This window comes from Malaclemys terrapin, chromosome 10 (genome assembly GCF_027887155.1).
Source record: "Malaclemys terrapin pileata isolate rMalTer1 chromosome 10, rMalTer1.hap1, whole genome shotgun sequence".
NCBI classification, from domain to species: Eukaryota; Metazoa; Chordata; order Testudines; family Emydidae; genus Malaclemys; species Malaclemys terrapin.
This window is the reverse complement of record NC_071514.1, coordinates 52,432,611-52,444,810: the sequence shown is the minus strand read 5'-3', so window position 1 is coordinate 52,444,810 and position 12,200 is coordinate 52,432,611.

Sequence of the window (12,200 nt, the reverse complement as noted above, 5' to 3'; positions counted from 1 at the left end):
ATCCTCTTTTGCCTCCTCCCTTGCTGGGAAAAACAGAGCTAATCAGAATTTAGGATTATTTTACTCTTCGTATTTAGAGCCTATTTCAATGGAAAGGAAGGGGTAAAAATACTTTGGTCTTTTGTGTTAACTCCTTAGGGCCCTGTTTATTGAACATGTAGCACATAGGACGCTGAGTGTGGTCTGGTCTGATCATCATCTATAAATTCCTTGGGGTAGGAAATATCTCCGTGTCTTGTATCACACCACTGATGCTTTAGGTACGATAACTGACAGAAGAGGCTGCCCCGTGGGCCCATGCACACAGGTCCTTTAATTCAGACCCATCCTGTTCATTCAGTTTTAGTGAAGCAATTGGTTAGGAAAGGTGGCAGACTGACAACCCAAGCCTCTTCCCAAATGCACAGCGAGGCACCGGGCCTGACCAGTGCTCAGCTCAGCTGCCAATTTTCCCGGCTGTGATGACGGTGCCCTGTGGTGGTTCTGCCCTGCTCGTGCAGATGAGTAGGTCCAATTCAGCCCCGAGGCTGATCTGAATTACTCCTTGGATCCAATGGCCCAAGGACCAGGGAGTTGCAAACGGGTCTTCAGCCTCCTATGTAGCCCTTCCACCCTCCCTTGAGGTGGTGCTGGCTGCCAGAGTCTGGTCCTGAGGCTCAGGTCCTGAGTCTTTAGCTCAAGATACGTAGAGTTGTTTCTGGAGAAGCCAGGGGTCGAGAGACATGGGGTAGAAGGCAGGCAGGGCTAGGATGTAATTTCAAAGGTCATCGTCATTTTTACCAGTTGGTCTTTCCCTGGCCCAAAGCTCCTAGGATCTCAGACTGCATTTGTCTTCCCCACCAGGGCTTGGTAACACATTCACCTGTTCAGAAACTGGTATCGCTGCTGGATCTCCAGGGATAGTTGTATCCACTAAGGCATCTGGAGCATCAAGATATTACATCGAAAGCATTACAAAGGCGAGATGTTATGGGGATTAATGAGGGAACGGGGGGAGGAGCTCACGGTGGATGGTCCTTGGTTAGAGGCCAGGTGGGAATCTTTATGATATGCAATGCAACGATCCCCAGCCAAAGACAGTGTTAAGGAGTGTTTGTAAAGGAGAATACCATCCTCTAGAGGAACGTCTGGCATCTATGGCCAAGTCAGTCACTCTGGGTGTAATAAAGGAACTCCCCCTTCTCCCCCCCCCCGGGCTATTTAAACAGGCACAGGAAGCGGAGCAAGGAAGAGGGGAATTAGGAGCCATATAGGCTGCAATGGGTAGCCTGGGCCTTGCTTTACTTTCTCCGGCTCCAGGAGAGCAGCCTAACCAGTCTCACACCCTTTGTTCTGCAGACTTTAAGTTAGGGAGCTCTGGGGTAAGGGCTTTATGAGCTGCTGTTACCACTGCTTATTCTCAGAGACCTTCCTCCAGGGCCAATGCTAATTTTGTTAGTTTGTGCTTGGCTTCCCCTTGCCCAGATTCTTTAAAGTGAACTTATGGATGCCCCACTGGGGGGAATTAAGGTGGAGCCCACCTACAGTACCACACCTGGCCACAAGGGGGTACATGGGGATGGCACATGCCTTTTCCAGATGCATGCACACGTTCACAGGTGTTTACAGGTTCTCATGCGTGTGTTCCCCGGCCCCAGCTCCGATGTGCCAGCTGGTGAATTCTGTGTTCCCACCACTGGGCGCTGCGTTACTGAAGGTCTCTCAGATGCAGCGTTGTGCAGAGGGAATGTCCAAAGCGATGCCAGACCCAGGCTGGACAATCTGGGCAGAAGCTTTGTGCTGTGATGGCTGAGACTCAGATAGGGGACTGCTGAGGCCCAGTGTTTGCTGAGTGCTGAGCATGTGGCAGCTGCATTTCTGTCCCATTCATTCAGCTTCCTGCAGCTGCTTTTGCCTCTGGCTCTGAACAGCCTGTTCCCAGTGAGTGAGCAGCATGAACGCAGCCATGAGGGAAGGGACAGTCTGAGCTAGGCTCATGCAGTAGGAACAGGGGGCTTTCTGAACCAGGCTGGTCACTGCCTGGTACTTCCAAGGCAGGTGGAAACTAAACTGGCCCATAGGGCAATACAGGCGAATGGGGGACCCTCCCTAGGTCCAGCATTGCCATTATTGGGGCGCCATTGTGCATGACACCACACATACAGAGCGAGTACTTACAATCTAACCACGCTGCAGACAGAGGCTTGGGCTGGGAAGGAAGGAAAGAGGGGGGTATCCCAGGCCAAGTCTGTGGGTGGATTCTCCCAGCAGTTCCCAAGCTCCCCTGGCTGGGGGGAAGCTGCGTAGTGCCCTCCTCACTTGGGTCTGGGACATGAGAGTAACCATGGCTGGGTCCCACTTCCCCTGCTCCCTGTGGTGCAGTTGCAACGGCTTGTCTCTGCTCCTGCTGGCCATTAGCCAGCAGGTTTGGCCCTGAAGCAGGAGGGTGGATTATTTTTGCCTGTAGCTTGCAAAGCTGCTAATAGTCTTGGTTGGGGCAGGAGGAGAGAGGAGGAGTCTGTGATCAGGGAGGTTATGCGGGGCTATGTCTGACATAGGCCAGCCCTGGATATTCAAGTCCTCATTCAGCCACCGGCAGGGCTCAGAAAGCAATACCCTCATGGGGCTGGCACCCTCGCAAAAAGGAGATCGTGTCTCTCAGGGCACTGCCAAGCGCATGCTAATGAGAGATAGACGGCCAGAGCCCATTGACACCTTCAGAGGATCTGGCCTATTGATTGTAACAGAGCTTGCCAGCTGTACGGGTGCCAACATTTGGCTTCCTCTGGGGCATCCCTGCAATACAACTGGGGGCATGGTGTGATGTGGGAATGAATGTTCTACCTCTGCTTGGAGAACCCAGCTATACCCTGCCCAGACAGGGGTCAGGGCAGCAGCAATCTCAAAATTAACTCTTGGTATGCTACAGTGGAAGCAGGGGTGAAAGTAACTTAAAGGACCTACCAGTACGCCAGAGTCCTGAGCAGGGGGTGTGGCCTCAACCGGAAGAGATGTGTCCTCAACCGGAAGAGACAGGGCCTTTAGAGCCCCAGACCCTTTAAATCACTGTCCAAGCCCTGCAGCCGGAGCTCCTGGCATAGCGGTGGCAGCTGGGGGCTCTGGCAGTGATTTAAAGGGCCCTTTAAATCGCCGCCTGGGCCGCCTCCGCCACCTAGGGGCTCTGGCAGCGGGGCTCTGGTGGCAATTTAAAGGGCCTGGGACTCCGGATGCTGCCGGGAGCCCCAGGCCCTTTAAATTGCCAGCCTGGGGAAGACGGTCCAGTCCAGCATGGCGTACCGGCTCTTGTCAGTACCGGCTTACTTTCACCTCTGCTCTTGGGCTGTATTGCTCAGCCTAAAGGTTGTTGCTGCTCTTAGAAGTTGGGTGTCTGGGAATCAGGACTCCTTGGTTCTACTCCCAGCTCTGCCACTGACTCACTGTGATCCCTGGAGCAAGTGATAGCCCCTCTCTGTGCCTCAGTTTCCTCTGGAAAATGGAGCTCATAATGCAGATCTCTGTCACAGGGGGTTGTGAGGCTAATCAGTACTCAGCGGTCCTTATCTGAAAGGAGCTAGGAAACTGCAAAGGGAGATTATGAGCATCTGTGAGCATTGATCAAACAGGGCTGTGATGACTCAGAGGTGGGTAATTATACTTGTTCAGGTCAGAAGTAACAGCGCTATGTGTTGGAAGCTCTTTGAAGGACTGTAACTAGGTCAGACAGGAGCCTGTTGCTAGCAGCGTCTCAAGCTGGCTCACGGTAACTCTGGCACAGCCAGAGAACTGGTGGCAACACGTAGGAATCGATGGAGACAAGGCTCCTGTGACGAGCTTGCCCGTCGGGAAGTACGGAGCCTTCTTGCTGGGCCATGGTACGGTAAGGCCTTTTCTGGGCCTGGCACTGTTAAATGAAGTGTATGTCACTCTGGGTGAAGCTGGGCCAGGAGAGGGTCCTTGCCTTGTTAGCTTTTCACTATGGATGGACAAAACTCATGGGCCTTAAATATGTGCAAGTCTTTCCAAATGATGGTTCAGATCCTCAGCTGGTGTGAATTGGCAGGGAGGCAGTGTGGCCTAGTGGACAGAGAACTGGAGTGGGATTTGGGAGTCCTGTTCCTGGCTCACCCACTGGCCTACTGCATGACCCTGGGAAAGTCGCATCGTTGATGTGCATCTATGCCTCAGTTTCCTCATCTGTAAATTGGAGGTAACAATCCTGACTTCCTTTGTAAGGTGCTTGGAGATCTATGGATGAAAAGCACTATTATTACACCAGCTCAATCTGGCCTGCTGACTCAAGTGAGGTGACGCTGATACACACCAGCTGGGGATCTGACTGCATTTGGGCTTCTCAGAAACATTTGACTTGCTTTTTCATAGATTCCAAGGGAGGAAGGGACCATTGTGACCATATAGTCTGATCTTCTGTGTAACACAGGCCAGAGAACTGCCCCCAAATAATTCCTAGAGCAGGTCTGTTAAAAAAAAAATCCAATCTGGGTTTCAAAATTGCCAGTGATGGAGAATCAACCACAACCCTTGGTAAATTGTTCCAATGGTCAATTACTCTCACTGCTAAAAACTTACTCCTTATTTCCAGTCTGAATTTGTCTGGCTTCAACTTCCAGCCACTGGATCAGGTTAGACCTTCCTCTGATAGATTGAAGAGCCCATTATTAAATATTTGTTCCCCATGTAGGTACTTGTAGACTGTTATAGTGACCCCTTAACTTCTCTTCGTTAAGATAACTAGACTGAGTTCCTGGAGTTTATATGAGGCAGGTTTTCTAATCCTTTAATCATTCTCATGGCTCTTCTCTGACCCCTCTCTAATTTATCAACATCCTTCTTGAACTGTGGGCTCCAGAACTGGACATGGGATTCCAGCAGTGGTCGCACCAGTGCCAAATACAGAAGTGAAATAACCTCTCTGCTCCTCCTTGAGATCCCCCGTTAACAGGGCCGGCTTTAGGAAGTGCGGGGCCCGATTTGAATAGTTTCGACAGGGCCCCAGCAGGGATGATTCACCCCGTGGCGCTCCGGGTCTTCGGTGGCACTTCGGCGGCGAGTCCTTCACTCGCTCCGAGTCTTTGGAGGCACTGAAGGACCTGCCGCCGAAATGCCGCCGAAGACCCGGAGCGAGTGAAGGACCCACCGCCGAAGTGCCACTGAAGACCCGCAGTGCCGCTGGGTGAGTAAAAATTAAAAAGGCGCCTAAGTTAGGCGCTCTTCTTTAGGGTGCGGGGCCCTCTTAGGCGCGGGGCCTGATTCGGGGGAATCAGCCTAAAGTCAGCCCTACCCATTAATACACCCAAGGATGGCATTAGCCCTTTTGGCCACAGCGTAGCACTGGGAGCTCGTGTTCAGTGGACTATCCACTATGACCCCCAGGAGACAGTCCCACACCTATAAGTACAGCCTGCATACTTTGTTCCCAGTGTATGGGTACATGTTGAGTGGAGGCTTACGTTCTGTGTCAGAGGTAGAAGAGACCCCCCCACACACACTCTGTCATAGCCAAGGGAGGTGGGGCTGAGTGTAGAGACTATTTTTCACTTGAATTCTCCCCCCAGTTCCTTTCCTCACAGGCTCTCCTAAGGGGAATGTGAGTCCATGTGTGCATAAGCTCCGGGGCTGGAGCACCCACGGAGAAAAATTAGTGGGTGCTCTACATCCACCAGCAGCTCCCCACCTCGCCCCCCCCCCACCCCAGCTCACCTCCTCCTCCGCCTCTGCCTCCTCCCCTGAGCGTGCCGTGTCCCCGCTCCTCTGCCTACCTCCCAGTGCTTGCTTCCGCCAAACAGCTGTAACAAGCTTGGGGAGGGAGGGGGGAGGAGCAGGCATGTGGCATGCTCAGGGGAGGAGGTGGGGAAGAGGTGGGGCCAGGGGTGGGGATTTGGGAGAAGGAGTTGGAAGAGAGGCAGGGAGGGGGCGGAGTTGGGACAGGGACTTTGGGGAAGGGGTTGGAATGGGGGCGGGGCAGGGGTGGAGTCAGGGCGGGGGCAGGGACAGAGGCACCAGAAGAAGTCAGCTTCTATGCATGTGTGACCCTTCCACCCGCGCTCACCCCCATGGTGTCCTGCTGAATTCCCAGTCAGGCACAATGACACTCCAGGTACCTTCGTTGCACCCATTTGTCCCAGAAGCAGCAGCATAGCAAGTGGGGAATAGTTTCCATCTCCTCTTCCATCCCTCTGGCCAGGTTCCTGATCCATCCATGAGCCCTCCAGGCTGAGCTCCTCCTAAGCTCTTCAGCTCTCCGCTCTCCGGGGCTGTTCGGCATTGTTCTCTAATACTCAGAAGTAACAATGGGAGCAGTTCATTGGGGCTGGAGTGCATCTATCAAAGTAACTGTGAGCTGCTTGGGAAAACCCTTTGGTTTTGCTCTGATGAGGAGTGAGCAGGGGCCTCTGCAGGGGACCTCATTCCCCAGATACTGGCTATCCAGGCAGCCTGCTGCTGCATGAGGGAACCTTGGGGCTGGCATTGCTATAAACACTAAGCACTTTCCTCTCTCTCTAACAAGGTTCCTTCCTCCACCTCTCATGCCCCAGGGATGCTCCTCAGCCAGGGAGGGGCCCCTTCACGGCTCCTAGACAAGCCCACCAGAGCACGTGTCTTGCTCCTATTTCCCAGAGCTGAAAACTCTGCCTCTGTGACCAGCTCAGAGAGCCCGAGCACAGCTTCAGCCCTGGGTCCCTCTATGCAGAACCAGAAGCTCGGAGTCCGGGAACACTGTGGCTGCTGGCTGTGGTGGAGACAGGCAGGAAGGCCAGGGACTGGAGGGGTGGGATTGAAGTTGCTCCATCTTCATGGACATGTTCCACATGGGGATGCCCAGCACAGAGAACCACAGCTGGGTTTGCTAACAGCCCACCCCTCCCCCATCACTTAGCTGGGAAACAAGCCCACCCCCCATTAGCACAGAATACAGAGCTAGCTGTTTGGAGACGGGACAGCTCCTGGGCTCGGTGGGGAGCCGGGGAGCTTTTCGTGTCCAGGCCAGCAGTGCTAAGCTGGCCTAGCTGGAGGTGTGAAGTCAGTTTGGCTTCAGGGCAGGTGCCCACACTACAGGAACCACCCCCATGACTGGCACTTTCTATTTGGAGGCTGCAAAAGGTCTGACTGGGCAGGGAACCTGAATTAGCTTGGGGCCCTCCAGCCCCGGGCTGTGATCAGGGAGCTGCCTCGTTGCATGGATCCCGCGGAGCTTCCAGCCTCTGCTGCTGACAACGTGGCAGGGAAGAAAAGCCGACTGAAGCTGTTGACCTGGAATAGCCACCGGCCCAATCTGCCCTGTGGGCCAAACGCTGCTCCGTAGCAATAATGACAACTAAGCACCTCTCACTCGGCGCTGCCAGGAGCAAGCGAGAGCCGGCGCTGCAGGGAGCACTCGGTGGCAGAGATGTGTAATGGCTGCCAGGGGAGCACTAAGAGCCCCATGTGTTGCATGCCATCGCTCGCTCTGTCCTGCACAGCAGCCAGCTGGTCCCCTGCACCGTGGCTGCTGCTCACTGGAGGGACCTCTCAGGCAGCCGGGCTCTAGCACGGGGGGCGGGGCAGCCCAGGTTCCGCAGGAAGTCAGACTAGAATAGATGATCACAGCGGTCCCTTCTGGCCTATGAATCTATTCATGTGAGTGGCCTGTGAGGGGCTGGGCCATTCTTCTGAGCCTGGACCACACCAGGGAGTCTGCTGCCTCGGAGGCGAGGACGCCTTGTGTGACTGGAGCTGGGGCGTCTGTGTCCGGTTTCTGCTAGACAAGAGGCATGGAGGAGCATCCTTGTCAGCATCCTTCTCATCAGAGAGCCTAGTCCCAAACAGAGCCTAGAGCCAGAGCTCTCCCACCAGTCTAGCCTCTGGGGTGTGGGGGTGAAGCTTGCATGCCTGGTGCCAATGCTGTGCCTCCTATGGGCATGGCCAGTGGAGTCCAGGGCTGTCAGGCTGGCACTTCTGCCAGCTTGGCACCTACGGATAATAGAAACCAAGAATGGAGGCAGATGCCCCCATCCCAGTAGCTGAGATGAAAAAGTTACCACAGGTTGATTTGGTACATTCCCAAAACGTGAAGCAGCAGCTGTTTCCACCACTAACAGAATTATCTCCCGTTCTGTAAAGGGCAAATCCGGCTAACGGGCTGGGTAACCTCATTGCATCAGACCTGCAGCAGCTGTTTGATCTGGGGGTGCAGCTGCTTTGTGCAACGGCCAGTATTTCATACTGGAAATGGAACAGATTCCAGCTTGGAGCGGGTCCTATTCTCCACCGGGCACCTGTTCCACCTCGTACACTCCTGCATTGGCTGCAGCTCCATCTGCGCCCTTCAGTCTGAGGGCAGCTTCTCTACCCTGCTGGGACTCTCCTGAGTCCAGGTGCCAGGGGAGCCAATCCCAGCCAGGCCCCAACTACTAGACACCATTACAAACCCTTGTGAATTGTAATGCTCTGAAAAGTGAGGGAGGAATAAAACACGGCTACAAGTTAGAGGGCTGGGGAAGCTGTCCTGTACAGCCCTGTCAACCTTCTTTCCTCCCCCTCCCCCGCCACTACCCGTCCTGGCCCTGACCCACGTGTCCCCACTGACCTCCCCTCAAGCCCTAACCCTCATGGCCCCACTGACACCCTTTAACTCTGACCCACTCAATCCCTTCCTAGTCTATTCCTGCCCATGCCCCTCAGTCCTGTTTCACCTCCACCCCCAGTTATTCTGGTGCTGCCACTCCTGCTTTTCCGATGGCTTCTGGGGTTGCCAGCTCTGAAGCACAAAAAAAACGGCCATGCACCTCCCCATCCCACCCCCAGGAGAGGGCACCAGCCCCAGTGGGCTCCTGCTCCCAGGGCTGCCCCGGGCACTGACCTCGCCGAGCAGGACACCCTGCTCCCACCCAGCAGTGACCCCTGCAGCACCCCTACAGGTGCTGACTGGGCACTGCTGCCCCCCTGTGCCACTTGCTGCTCCAGAGCCACCCCTTCTCTGTGGCTTCCCGACACTGGAGCCAGAGCCCTACTGGTACAGGTGTTGCTGCCCTGCGGGTCCCCTCGCTACAGTCACTGTGGGCTAAAGCCAGCAGGGGTGACTGGCAAAACCTGGGACTTTCAATGTCCCAGGAAGACTTATGGGTTTCCCAGGACACCTACCTAAGAGAAGGGACCATCCCAGGCAAGCCAGGACAGGGGCACCCTACTGCCCCATTCCTACACCTCTCCCCCTGTTCCAGAGCAGGCAGGCTGTTGTGCTGGAGGGAGAACGTGGCTGGGTCTCTTGTGCTATAAAAAGAAGAACAGGAGTACTTGTGGCACCTTAGAGACTAACAAATTTATTAGAGCATAAGCTTTCGTGGACTACAGCCCACTTCTTCGGATGCATATAGAATGGAACATATAATGAGGAGATATATATACACACATACAGAGAGAGCATAAACAGGTGGGAGTTGTCTTACCAACTCTGAGAGGCCAATTAATTAAGAAAAAAAAAAAAAAAAAAAAAAAAACTTTTGAAGTGATAATCAAGCTAGCCGAGTACAGACAGTGTGATAAGAAGTGTGAGAGTACTTACAAGGGGAGATAGTCAACGTTTGTAATGGCTCAGCCATTCCCAGTCCTTATTCAAACCGGAGTTGATTGTGTCTAGTTTGCATATCGATATGCAAACTAGACACAATCAACTCCGGTTTGAATAAGGACTGGGAATGGCTGAGCCATTACAAACGTTGACTATCTCCCCTTGTAAGTACTCTCACACTTCTTATCACACTGTCTGTACTCGGCTAGCTTGATTATCACTTCAAAAGTTTTTTTTTTGTTTTTTTTTTTTTCTTAATTAATTGGCCTCTCAGAGTTGGTAAGACAACTCCCACCTGTTTATGCTCTCTCTGTATGTGTGTATATATATCTCCTCATTATATGTTCCATTCTATATGCATCCGAAGAAGTGGGCTGTAGTCCACGAAAGCTTATGCGCTAATAAATTTGTTAGTCTCTAAGGTGCCACAAGTACTCCTGTTCTTCTTTTTGCGGATACAGACTAACACGGCTGTTACTCTGAAACTTGTGCTATAAAAGTCATCCTTGACTGACGAGCAACTTGCATTGTGAACCCAGTGCGCTGGGAACTCCCTCAACCTAGCCCAGTGAAATCTCGCCCAATTCCCCAGCCAGCTCAGCACGCCTTTGGCCCGACTAACCCTCTGCATGGGCATCTGCCTCCAGCAAGGCAGCTGAAGAGAGCCATCATGGGAGGCTGTCTCCTGCCCAGGCCAGCCACAAAGCGACATCTGTCTCTGCACAAACGGAGCCTCTTATCGCTCTGCCAGGGCTAATGCTGCCCCGTGATCCCTTCCCCTGTAATGTTTGGGCTGTGCTGGGAGAGCCAAAGAGTGAGCCCCCCAGCAGTGATTTACTGACACTGTCAGCCTGCCGCTAATTGTCATAGTGATGAAAAGCTGCTGGTCCCGGCCTAGTGATGGATGTGGGTGATTGAAAGTGTCGGAGCCACGAAGCAGAGCCACTCAGCTCGGATGAGGTAAGACGGTTCTGCCCCATTGGCTTCTGGGAGCCAGCCAAATCCATCCATCCCCCTTCCCTGCTCGGGAGAGATGGAGAGAATCAATCTTTGCCATTCCCCCCGCCGACCCCCACCCCCAGTGCTGTTACATGCTTCCCTCTCCTGGGAGAGGGGTCGATTGGCCCGCTGATGAGCTCACAGCTGATCTGTTGCAGGAAGGAATGGCTCACCTCGACATCTGTCCTTGTCATGCTAGAGTGAGCCCCTATTGGGGATGCAGAAAACAATTTGACCGTGACTCCCCCTTATAAAATGCAGCTCCCGCACCAATAGAAACCCAGTGAACATTGTGTGTGTGTCCTTCATATATAAACACACACACAAAACTACGTTAAAAGAAAAGAGTATTACAATTACAAAGTCAAGCACGCCGAAGTTAGGAAATGCCCGAGTTAAGGTTGCCTGTGCTACCTTAATACAGCCCCCTTGGGCGCACGAAGCACAGGCCAGTCTTTAACTGCATGATTACAGACAGTTTCTTCCGCCCCTGCCCCTCACGCAACATTTGCTGGGGTTTTTCTAGATCTTGCGCTGCATTTGATGGGATAACTGTCAGTCCTGTTAGAGCAGGGGGCTGGGAGCCAGGACTCCTGGGTTCTAGTCCCAGCTCTGGCATGGTCTTTGGCAAGATATCGCAACTCCTTGGTGTGCAGAGCTGTAAAATGAGGTAATGATACTTCCCTGCCTCACGGGGCAGTGCCAGGTGGCCAGTGCCTGCCCTTACTAGGCCTGGAGAGCTGCAGATGAAGCACAAAGGAGGGCTGGTATGAGCCTCTTCCCCATGCATTATACTGAGCAATACACTAGATTCTGCTCATTAGCAGCCCCTCAGTTGCCAGCAAAATTTGCCATTGACTGGCATTGTCAGTGAGCAGAAGGCAGGTTTGTGGGGCAGGGCTGCCTCCGGGAGCGGTTGCTCTGGGACATGCCTCCCCCTGGCTGCAGCCCTGCAAAGCTGGCTACGGGCAGGGCAGCAGTGGGGAGGGGGCAGCAGCCCAGATGCCCAGGGGAGGGGAGGTGCTGGGCAGGGGAGCGGGGGGCTGTGGAGCTGCAAAGCCCCTCTCCTGTTGGGCAGGGCAGCTGTGGTGCAGCTCCATGGGCCCCCAGCATCCCCTGTCAAAAGTCCTGGCACCTGGACTGCAGCATCTCCCCACTGCTGCGCTGCCCTACCCAGCTCCTGTGCAGTCCCTGGGTGCAGGCAGATTTGCAGGGCTACAGCTAGAGAAGGCTCATCCCTGGGCTTCCTTCCCTGCCTGCAGCCAGGCTTTTCTTCCAAAAAAAAAGGCCTCAGTTAGCAGCATACTATGGCCAATATCCAAACCCCATTAACGATAAAGTCAATGGGACGGGAATGGTTTGGGGCAAAATGTTGCTATTACCCAGAAGTTAGTTAATATCCGGGTTTCTATTAAGTGGCATCTACTGTGTATAGTCCTTTCAGAGCAGAGTGTTTTGAACTGCCACCTCTGCCTCTGAGTTCCAAAGTCTCCGTGCAGCCTCACAGAGGGACGCCATTTCCCATTGCCTGGGTTCTGGGAATCCAGAAATGGACAGGACCCAACGGAAAGCCAGCTGGAAAGCCAACAAAACAGGCCCCTTTCCAGCAGACATCCTGTACTTTATGAAGAAGGAGATTTTCGCCCTGTTCAGACAG